This window comes from Rhinolophus sinicus, linkage group LG10 (genome assembly GCF_036562045.2).
Source record: "Rhinolophus sinicus isolate RSC01 linkage group LG10, ASM3656204v1, whole genome shotgun sequence".
Taxonomy (NCBI): domain Eukaryota; kingdom Metazoa; phylum Chordata; class Mammalia; order Chiroptera; family Rhinolophidae; genus Rhinolophus; species Rhinolophus sinicus.
The window spans coordinates 70,708,392-70,720,342 of NC_133759.1; the positions used below are offsets into that span (position 1 = coordinate 70,708,392).

Consider the following 11,951-nt stretch of genomic DNA (forward strand, 5'->3'; position numbering starts at 1 on the left):
CCCACTGAGTTGCAGGAGCTAGAGAGGTAGTACAGACAGTGCCCTGGAGAGCCAATCTCGGCTTGGCTATTACGTTTATGGAATGAGGGAGCAGACAGCATTCTCTGCTCCCCAGGCGAGATGGAAAAGCTAGCCTTCGTGACAGTGCATCCGTCCCTGCAACAAAGGTTACAAAACTGCCATAGATTGGCCAACAACCAGGGCAACCATTCTCTAATGGCGTGGCTCACTGCTGCGGTACGCACCGTATGGGAAGAGGCTGGCGAGCTGCCAGACACTGTGAGTCAATGGCAGTCATATACAGAACTTACGCAAATAATCCGTGAAATGGGTATGAGACATGCTATTTTTAACCTCAACATGTAGGGCCCAGATGACGAGCTTTTTACTGCCAGCATGAGAGATCTGGTTTTGGATACTGCACCTGCGAGTGCTTTTGGATCCTTGGTTGCTATTCTTACACCGTATGTAGGGTGGCGGATCCATGAAGTTACAACTGCCATGGCCACCCTAAGGGATGTTGAAAGCCGGAGGCGAAGGAAGTTAAGACAGGAGGTCCGCACAGTTGAAACCTGGAAGCCCAAACCAAAGGTAAAGGGCGAGGTCGCGGGCCTCAGAGAGTAACACGCGCACAGATGTGGCGTGATCTCGTGGCAGCAGGAGTCGATAGGAAGAAAATAGACCGACAACCCAATGCACTCCTGCTTGAACTTTGGAAACAGTTGCGTCCGGAACAACAATTCCGGAGAAGCATAAAAGAGGAGTCTGGGAAAGCGCGACCCATGTCCCTCCAGGACTTCATGCAGCCGCTTGAGGCTGACCCCTTACAGCTTGATTAGGGGTGGGGCCAAGGTACCCGGTCAGAGGGGACGAGCAGGGACCTGAGGCCCCACGTGGAATTGTCCATACATTGGTCCCCTTCGAATGTACAGAGGGTTTTGGCTCTAATTGACACTGGCGCCAACTGCAGTCTCGTTTATGGGAATCCAGAACTGTTCCCTGGACCAGCAGTCTGCATAGATGGTTATTGGGGAAAAACTGTGACTGTGAAAGCCGTTTCCTTACCACTGGGTATAGGAAGGCTTCCTCCTCGTACCTACAAGATTTATGTCTCCCCCGTTCCGGAATATATTCTAGGGGTGGACGTGCTACATGGCCTCAGCTTACAGACGTCGGTAGGAGAGTTCCGTCTCCGGATCCGGGTGGTGAAAGCGGTGACACGCGGGCATGCTCACCACCCTCCTCAAGTGTTGCCACAGCCCTGGCGCGTGGTTACAGTGCGACAGTACTGCCTGCCAGGAGGACAGGAGGAGATTGGTCGTACAATATTGGAATTGGAAAAGGCACATATAGTGAGGCCAACGCACAGTCCCTTTAACTCCCCAGTATGGCCTGTCAAGAAGCCAGATGGGACCTGGCGAATGACTGTGGACTATAGGGAGTTAAATAAGGTGACGCCACCCTTGCATGCTGCAGTGCCTTCAATTCATGATTTAATGGATCGTCTGACTGTCCGCCTGGGGACATATCACTATGTAGTGGACTTGGCCAATGCTTTTTTCTCCATTGACATTGCACCCGAGTGTCAAGAGCAGTTTGCTTTTACGTGGGATGGGCGGCAGTGGACTTTTCAAGTCCTTCCGCAAGGATACTTGCACAGCCCCACTATCTGCCACGGGCTTGTGGCCCAGTATTTGGCACAGTGGGATCACCCATCCTCTGTGGCCTTGTTTCATTATGTTGATGACATTCTGTTAACCTCAGATTCTCTTTCTGATTTAGAGCAAGCAGCTCCCTCTCTTCTCCGCCACCTGAAGTCACGTGGCTGGGCAGTGAATGAGGAAAAGGTCCAAGGCCCTGGCTTATCCGTCAAGTTTTTGGGTGTTGTGTGGTCGGGTAAGACAAAGGTTATACCTGAGGCAATCATTGATAAGATACAAGCCTTTCCCCGGCCGACCAAGGTCTCTCAACTGCAGACGTATTTGGGACTGCTAGGATATTGGCGGGTGTTTGTACCCCATTTAGCACAAATGGCAAGGCCCTTGTACAATATGATAAAAAAGGGGACCTCATGGGATTGGACTGAGGCTATAGAGCAAGCCTTCGTTGCCACGAAATGGGCAATGCAGCAGGCACAGGCTCTGCAAGTAGTGGACCCCGGCCGCCCATTTGAACTTGATGTTCACGTAACCCAAGAGGGGTACGGATGGGGCCTCTGGCAACGGCAGGAGCGTCTCCGGTTGCCAGTGGGATTTTGGTCCCAATTATGGAAAGGAGCGGAGGTTCGCTACTCTCTAATAGAGAAACAGCTGGCTGCTGTGTATGCAGCCCTAGTGGCCACAGAAGCCATCCCAGGAACAGCACGCGTGTTGGTTCGAACAACGTATCCTGTCCAGGGGTGGGTCCGTACATGGACCCAGGGACCCAAAACGGGGGTGGCACAGACCACCACCCTCGCCAAGTGGGGTGCCTACTTGGAGCAACGTAGCACCCTTAGTTCAAGCCCTTTGAGCACAGAGCTACAACAGGTCCTGGGGCCTGTGGAGCTTGTAGCCCAGGCTGAGCCAAGTGCTCTGCCTAGAGGGGAGGACTTGGAGCCCTCGCCCTACAAAGAAGGACAGTCCCCAGTACCTGAGGATGCCTGGTTTACCAATGGTTCTAGCGGAGGGGCTGCAGCTGTTTGGACGGCTATTGGTGTGCAGCCCAAAACAGACACCATTTGGTTTGATACTGGGACGGGCCAGAGTAGCCAGTGGGCTGAATTACGGGCTGTGTGGATGATAATCAGCCACAAGCCTGGGCCCCTAGTTATTTGCACTGACAGCTGGGCGGTGTTCCGGGGCCTAACGTTGTGGCTCCCTACATGGAAACACCAAAACTGGTTGGTGGGACACCGTCCACTGTGGGGTCAAGCCATGTGGCAGGACCTCTGGGACCTAGGGCAGAGAAAGGAGGTGACCTTAATGCATGTCACAGGTCACTCCCCCTTAGTGTCCCCAGGTAATGATGAAGCAGACACCCTAGCATGGGTACGATGGTTAGAGCGGGCTCCTGCCACTGATGTGGCCCACTGGCTGCATAGGAAATTGCAGCACGCTGGAAGCCGAACCATGAGGCAGGTGCACAGACGCTGGGGCCTGCCTTTGAAATGGCAGGAAATAGCAGATGCCTGCTATGACTGTGCCGTCTGTGCCCAGGACAGCCCCCAAAGGCGGAGGCTCCCCTGGGAGACACAGCAGATTACGCGTGGGAGAGTGCCCCTCACTCGCTGGCAAGTGGATTACATTGGACCCCTGCCTAAGGCCCACAGTGGACACTGCTACGGGGTTGATGTTTGCTTGGCCCTGTCCGGCTGCGGATCAGCGGCATACAGTGGTCGCCCTTACACGGCTGTGCGCCCTCTATGGGCGCCCCCAAGTCATTGAAAGTGACAGGGGTACCCATTTTACGGGGCAAGAAGTGCAGCGCTGGGCTGCCAGGATGGACGTGCAATGGTTGTTTCACACCCCGTACAATCCACAAGCAGCTGGCATGATTGAACGCTATAATGGCCTTTTGAAGCAAGGTCTCCGGGTGTCAAAACACCCTCCCACGATGCGTGACTGGGCCTCTCGTCTATGGGATGTCTTGAGAGTCCTGAATGAGAGACCACGGAAGGGAGGGCCTGCACCAGTAGAAGCTCTGCTACGTCGAACGGCCGCTCCCATTCAATTACAAGTTGCCACTAGTGAGACTGTTAAAGCCAGGCTACGGCAGAAATGGGAACATTTTGCTGCCAGCACCCACATGCTTGAAAGCAGGGGAACGGCAGCAATGGACTCGGCCCTGGCAGGTCAAAAGCCCCCACTGTCGGTGGTTGGGTCTGATAGCCCCATGGGGGGCCGGTTTGACTCATGATTTGCAAGTGACGCCAGGGGTGGTGGCTGAGTGGCCACCGCAAGTGACTGTAGTATACAGAGGTCCCGATACCGGGATGATTTTGCGGGGAACCTATGTGCTCTCACTATGGCCTATTATGGGGTCCCCTGTTCTGTTACATGTTGAAACTATGCAAGGGACCCCAAGTACTGCCATAAAGGTCTGGTACCACAAACCGGGAAAGGTACCAGTGGCAGCGACCCTCCTTTCCCAGGACAAAAAGCTAGCATGTATCCTCCCAGATGGAAGGGATTTGCCATTGTTGGTTCCTAAGACTACCGTTTCTTTTCGTCCGTAGGTGCCAGTAGGCTAATATGGCACAGGGACCCTCGTGGAAGATGCTTGTCGCGTAGATTGTGAGGCAAGACCCTGTAGGGGTGGAGTGTGGGGACAGAGCCCCAGAAAGTAGTTTACAGGCTCTTGGCCTCACGTGGAGGGGTGCTGGCTCGGGTGGTGAATGGCCATCGGCTGTGGCTGATTGGCCGTCGGCTGTGGCCGGTTTGCCGACTGGCCGCTGGTATAACTGTTGCGGCTACGGAGGAGAGCCGAGGACTGCCGAGGAGCTGAGCAGAGCCGAGCAGAGCCGAAGAGAGCGGAAGAGGAGGGCCGAGGAGAGCGGAAGAGGAGAGCCGAGAGAGAAGAACAGTCGAGAGAGTGGAGAAGAGTCGTCGGTCGGTCGGTTGGCGGAAAAGCGGACGGTAGGTCGGCATCCGGTGGGCCCAGCCTCCAGTGAGACCGTGGTGGTATGGCTCCCCTACCTATTGCTCCATGGGTGTTCCTTGTTGGCCTCACCGTATCCTGCGATCTTATGTGGGGAGCGGGACCAGAGACCCCGCAGGCCGCCCTGCACGACAAATGGCACAGCGAGCAGGGTCTCCCGCACGACAACCTCTCACTCAGTCTTTCATTTACACACTAAGCCAAGGCACCAACAAATAGAGATTGTGCAACCTTTTCAAGCCCAGGGAAATTCACAAAGTGATCACTTACTGACCTTAATGCAAGTTTCCACAAATGCCATCCAGAAAAAAAGGAAATTTTCTAATCATAATAAAGTTAATATGAAAAAGCAATTTTAAGTCTTAGGAAACCCTATTATTTAGAAGTTGTTAATGACACAATGTTAAATAATTCATGGGTGCAAAAATAAATCACAATAAAGTTTAGGAAATGTTTAGAATAAAATGTGGATAAAAATACCACATTTAAGCTAAAGTTCAAAACACATACAACAATAAATTGTGGCAAAGATGTGGCATAACAGAAACGTTCCTGGTACAGCCATTTTGGAAGACAGTTGAGCAGCTTGTTACAAAACTAATCATACTCTTTCCACACAATCCAACAATTGCCCTCTTCAGTATTTGCCCAAATGAGTTGAAACCTTACGTTCACACGAAAAGCTGCACAGGAATGCCTGTAGCACCTTTGCTCATGATTGTCAAAACTTGGAAGCAAACAAGATGTCTTTCATGAGATGAATGGTTAGACAAGCTGAAGTAAATCCATACAAAGGAACATTATTCAGTATTAAAGAAAATAAGCTATCAAGTCACAAAAAGCATACAGAGGAACCTTAAGTGAATATTGGTAAGTGAGTGAAGCCAGTTTGAGAAGGCTACATACTGTATGATTCCAATTATATGAGTTTATGGGAAAGATAAAACTATAAAGACAGTAAAAAGTGTTATGGTTCTCAGGGTTTGGGAGCGAGAAGGAATGAGAGAGGACGAATTGACGGAACTCAAGTTATTTTTAGGGCAATGAAACTATGTATTCTCTACGGCACTAAAATGATGGACACATGTCATTATTCATTTGTCCAAACCCATAGCATGTACAACACCAAGAGTGAACAGTAATGTAAACTATGGCCTTGGGGTGATAATGACGTGTCAATGCAGGTTCATCAGTTGTAACAAACGTACCTGTCTGGTGGGGGTGTTGATGCTGGAGGAGGCTGGGCATGTTTGTGTGTGCTGCGGGATGAGAGGGATATACGGAAGCTGTACTTCACATTTCGTTTTGTTGTGTATTTTACACTCAGTTTAAAGTAAAGTCTATTTTTTGAAAGAGTAAAGATGGTACCTAAAGATGTGGTTCAGGAAATACTACCCCTAACATGAATCATGTTTCTCTTTTGCTGTTGATGTTGACATATTTATTTTTGAAAACAGGCTTATTGAGGCATAATTGATATAAAATAAACTGTACATATGTAAAGTGTTTAACCATGTTTTGATTTGTGTGTTTACCCATGAAACCATCACCACGAAGAAGACAGTGAGCATTTCTGCACCCTAAGAGCATCCTTGTTCCCATTTGTAATCCCTTCTATCCTATGTCCCCTCCTAGCAACCACTGATGTGCTTTCTGCCAGTGGGGATCCATTTGCACTTTCTAGACTTTTATGTAAGTGTTGTCACACAGTATGCACTCTTCCTAATATTTTTAATTCGTTTGTCTCCTTTCACTTGGAATAATTGTTTTGGATTCATCCTTGTTGTGTGTGTGTGTGTGTCAACATTTCATATTTTTTATTGCCGAGTAGTATTTCATTGCATGGATGTACCACAATCTGTTCATTCATTCATCCATTGATAGCACCTGAATCACTTACAACTTTTGGTTACTACAAACAAAGCTTCTCTGAACATTCATGTACAAATTTGTAGAGCAATGTATTTCCTTTTGTCTTTGACAAAATACTAAGCATGAACCAGCAGAATCACATGGTAAGGGATTGTTTACATTTTAAAGAAAGTGCCAAGTTGTTTTCTGAAGTGACTGTACCATTTTATCTCCTCACCACCAGACTTTCAGTCCCTCCACAGCCTCGTCAACACTTGGTCTGATCAGTCTTTTTATTTTCACACTAATTGTGGTAATTGTTTCATTGTGGTTTTTTTCTTGTTTGTTTCTGTTTGGTTTTTTTTAATTTATATAATTTTTTTATTAGTTTCGGTTCCACAAAACAATGTAATAGTTAGACATTTATCATTTATATACCTCATACAGTGACAACGCCCCTCCCCCATCCACTATCCCTCTGACATCGCACACAACCATTACATTTCCTCTGTCTCTATTCCTAATGCTGTATCCGCTTCTTGTAACCATATCTATCTATCTATCTATCTATCTATCTATCTATCTATCTATCTATCTATCTATCTATATAATTATAGTTGACATTCATTATTGTCATTGTGGTTTTAATTTGCATTTTCTTACTGTCCAAGGATGTAGAGAATCTTTATGTGGGCTTACTAGCCATCTCTACATGTTATTTGCTGAAAGATTTATTAGTAATTGATGCTGAATATGTCAAACGTTCTTTTGCTGCATCTATTGAGATGATCATATTGTTTTATCTTTTAGTTTCTTAATGTGGTGAATTACACTGCTCGTTGTTTGAATATTAAAACAATTGTTCATTACTGGGAGACACACAATTGGCAGTAATGTATTATACTTGCAATCTGTTGTTCAATTCAATTTGCTAAAATTTTATTTAAAGTTTTGCATCTATGTTCTAGAAGGATAAGAATTGCTAGTTTTCTTTTATATTTTTCTAATATCTTTGTTTGGTTTTGGTATCAGGGTCATTTTGGCTTTATAGAAAAAATTGGGAAATCTTCCCTCCTCGTCAATTCTTTGGGCTTGGCACAGAAAGCACAGAAAGATGAATAACTACGCCATGGGTGATTTGCAATAGAGAAAAATGAATTAATATGGAATAAGTAAAGATCATGTTGGAAAAGTTTAATATAAGAAGACATCGTCCACTGATGCCAGGCCACCGACAAGAGGCATCATGATTCAAAATCACTGTCTCTGGTCTTCACTCAATCCTGAGATGGTAATTCCTGTCTCTGTTTTATAGGTGAGGAGCCCAAAAGCTTGTTACTTGTCAAGGTTCTTTGGCTGCAGAGTTGCTGCAAACCCAAATGCACTATCAGTCTTCTTCCCTCCGTGCCTCAGGGCAGCCATGACCCCTGACCCCACATATATGGGACAGCCCGCCTCCTCTGGAAGCCGTGCTGCTGTCTGCTGCAGGGCTCTGGGGCCTGAGAGGATGATCCCTGTCCTGAGGGAGAGTGTGAGGTGTGATTTCCTCTGGCACCACCCTGGACAGGAAGGGTGTGGTCACCTGTGGGGAAGGCTCCAGATTGTCTGTGTCAGGAGGTGCTTCTTCTGATCCCTGGGTCAAGGGGAAGATCACTATGGGAGTCACATTTTCCTAATTGCTCTCATAATGCTGGATGTAGGGCCTCAGTAACCCTCCAAACTGATGTGTCAGGTTGTAAATGAAGGACTGATCATTTATGTTGAGAAAGGAGATGGTCCCACCCTCATAGTCTAGGAAGACCCCTACTCGGGTAGGGGGTATTCTTAGAGAGAGGTTAATTCTATGGGGGTTAAGTGTGAAATACTGATATTGTCTTTTCAATCTGAGCACCCAGTACACATTGTTGGGAGACAGAGTCTCATATTCCACCTTCTTGTCCACGTCGTCCCGGCACACTCCCACACACCACATTATATTGTGTCCTACATCCATCTCCCAGTAATGTTTTCTTGCTTGGAATCCCTGAGAAGCCACCATACACTTCCTTGTAAATCTCTTGTCTGAGTAGGCCGCCTTCTGGTGAATGTTCCTATAGCACACAGTTTTCAGATCAGAAACGTAGAGCTGGGGGTGAGCTATCTCTGGGTGCAGAGTCACCTCCACTGGGGTGTGGTGGGGGAGAGAGAGCATGAGTCACTGAGAAGGGACCTGAGCTGGATGCAGAGGTCACTCCCTTGCACTGTACTGGCTCAGGGTGGGATCCGGTGAGGTCCCAGGGCCAGAGGCTCCATCAGACACAGCCCCCTGCCCCTCCCTCATCTCCAGTGTGGCCCTATGGCCTCACCAATGCCTGGAGATGCCCAACTGTGAGGTCTTAACTCCTGTATATCACCCCAGCCCTACCACTGTACCTCCATGTGGGTCCACTGTTTGACTTTGTTAGATTTCGATTATCCCCAGTAGCCAGCTTCCTCCCTTTGAGTCCTGTCCAACTTTGCCTCATTTCCCCTCAGTCTATCCTGTTGGCCAGTCACTAATGCCCTCAATTCCCTAAAGCTTAGCCACTGATCCCTACTCTTGCTGATCCAACCCCCTGTCCTCTCCCTTCCTAGTCCTGGGTCAGCTGCCCCTGGGGAGGATCCAGGACTCAAAGATTTATAATCTGGGGGCTGGCCCGGTGGCTCAGGCGGTTAGAGCTCCATGCTCCTAACTCCGAAGGCTGCCGGTTCGATTCCCACATGGGCCAGTGGGCTCTCAACCACAGGGTTGCCAGTTCGATTCCTTGACTCCCGCAAGGGATGGTGGGCTGCACCCCCTGCAACTAGAAAACGGAAACTGGACCTGTTGCTGAGCTGCGCCCTCCACAACTAAGACTGAAAGGACAACAACTTGACTTGGAAAAAAGGCCTGAAGTACTCACTGTTCCCCAATAAAATAAAAAAATCCTGTTCCCCTTCCCCCCCCCCAAAAAAAAAAGATTTATAACTTGCAGTCCATAATGTCTCTGTGTTCCTGTTTCCCGTTGTCTGTCTCTGGTTGGCTCCCTCTCCCATGCCCGCCCAAGACTCTATCCCACTGTCACCCCCTCAGGCATTAGTATCTGCATGTTTCCAGGCCTCTCTCAGTGCTGAAAACAAGCAGACAGAGCAGGAGGGTCAGTGCTCACATGGAGAGCAGCGGACAGAGAGACAGGAGACCAGGGTGGTTAACCTTTGTGGGTGTCTTGGGTCCACCAGATCTGCTGAAGCCATGGGGCTCTTTGCAAACACATGTCCCCCGGCATCTGCAGACAGTTTCAGGGTCCCCATCACCAGCTTGTCTCTGCAGAGACCCATGGACTCAGGGTCTCAAGATTTGTAAACTAGGGACTTGTAAGGAGAGATAATAGGGGTGGAGAGAATAGTTTCTCTCACCTGCCACTCCATGCTTCCTTCTCCAGTCTGAAAACCAAAAACAAGGAAGAGGCTGAAATCACAGAACAAGGGCCCAAGGGAGAGTGTGACAGGAAAGCTCTACAACACTTTTGTCCAGTTTTTTGGTCTTTCCATGACACAAAAAGCAGAATATTCTGGGCTGATATAAGCCTTGAATTCTTATCTCAAACTAACAAGCCAGACTGGAGTTTGAGGGAGATGCCCTCCAGGCTCTTCCCCATTCTTGGTCCACACCCTCAGAGAGGTCATGAAATCTATGGTTCCTCTCCCCACAGAATGTACCAATATGCAAATGTGCAGACAATTTTAGGGGTTTTCAGGATCCCAGTGTCCATCCTAATCCCCCTACCTGTCTAAGGATCAGTTCAGTAGTAAATGGATGTGGGGTTGAACCAGCTGCCCTCATTGGCCTGCATATCCTTCCCGTCCAGTCTGGAGCAAAGACAGCCCCCAGGTGGCTCAAACTCTGGAACAGGAGGGACCCAGGAGAACTGTGGGGCAGGCTCAGACATGACAAGTCACTTACCCAATTCTGCCCAGATTTTCCCTGAAACAGAAACAGAATATCCAATGGTGGACAGAGGAGTGTGTGAGGTACAAACATAGCCCTGGCTCATTGCTCAGAATAATGGGGGCTCTTTTAGAACTCTCGTTTTGTGCCCCAACCCCCAACCCCCTTTAGTGAGCATCTCTAGCTGGGGTAAAATAAGAGGTCAGGAACATTCATGCCAAAGGGAGGGGTTGACATCTGGGGTCCTCTGGAGGTGGAGCTGGAGATTGTCAGGGAGAAGGGATGATGAGACAGAAGACAACCTGGAGTGAAGGTGGGATCATGGCACACATTCTCAAGGGGCAGTATCATCTCCAAGGAGGAAAAAACTAGTTCTTGGGGTAAAAACTCTTATTGAAAGTGAATATTATTTTATTTTATTGTCTTCACTTGTATTTCTTTTTTTATATATAATTTATTTTTTAAATTTATTGGGGTGACAATTGTTAGTAAAATTACATAGATTTCAGGTGTACAATTCTGTATTACATCATCTATAAATCCCATTGTGTGTTCACCACCCAGAGTCAGTTCTCCTTCCATCACCATTTAAGAGATCATCTCATACCACAAGATTGAAAGGGCATTTTTATCTCATTTCTTCTACATGCTTAAAGCGTTGTACTTCTTCATAATTCTTGCTCCATCTGGATTTTATTTTTGTATATAAAGTGAGGTAGAAGTTCAATTTATTTTCTTCTGAACAGTTAACAACTGTGCTGCCCTATTCTATTTGAATAGACTTTCCTTCCCATGCTATTACATGCAATGTTATTTCTATTTTATATATTTTCAAATTAGTTTGCAAACATTTTGTCAGACATATAATATTTTGTTAAGATACTAAGAGAGACATCACAAAAATGGTGGCATGAGAAGTGCTTCTTGAAATCTACCCTGGAAGTTACAACAAATTGAACAGCTATAATTCAACAAAGGATAACCTAAGCAACACACAAGCACATCTGAGAGATCCAAGCATCGACTCATCTCCAGGTGGGCAAATCAGGCGAGCAGGGGAGGAGGGAAGGAGAAAGTGCAGAGATGTGAGACTTGGGTCACGGAACTCACTGCAGTCTCAGGAGAGGGAAGAATTCAGGCTGCACGCGCACTCCCTTTGCTCACAGTCCTGCCTGAGCACATAACACGGCTGAACCCAGTATTTGGGGCAGTGACCTCAGAGCAAAGACCAAATACAGAAGAGTGAGGACTGTGGTTTAAGCCCTCACAACCATACATAAAACAGAAAAAGGAAGACATGAAGCCTGGCCGACTCGCACTCCCACTCTCTCAGAGCTCACCCCAGTGTTAGAAGCGGGCTCCAGAAGAAACGGTAACAGTGTTAGATTAAAGAACAGACTATCTACAGTGCTGAGAACTGGAGAGACAGTCGGTAGCCACAGGCATACAGAGTGACTAACTCCAGCGATAGGGGAAGAACTGTAGGGATGAGACAGCTGTGCTCAGGAAGTCGCCA

The 11,951-nt window shown here is 47.8% G+C and overlaps 1 protein-coding gene and 1 pseudogene across 1 annotated transcript in view; one reads left to right on the forward strand and one right to left on the reverse strand.

Moving 5' to 3' along the window:
- Positions 1–11,951, forward strand: part of LOC141567351 (butyrophilin-like protein 9) — a 365,947-nt gene that overhangs the window by 251,438 nt on the left and 102,558 nt on the right. The gene's annotated exons all lie outside the window — the stretch shown is intronic.
- LOC141567195 (butyrophilin-like protein 8) lies at positions 7,877–9,825 on the reverse strand (annotated as a pseudogene).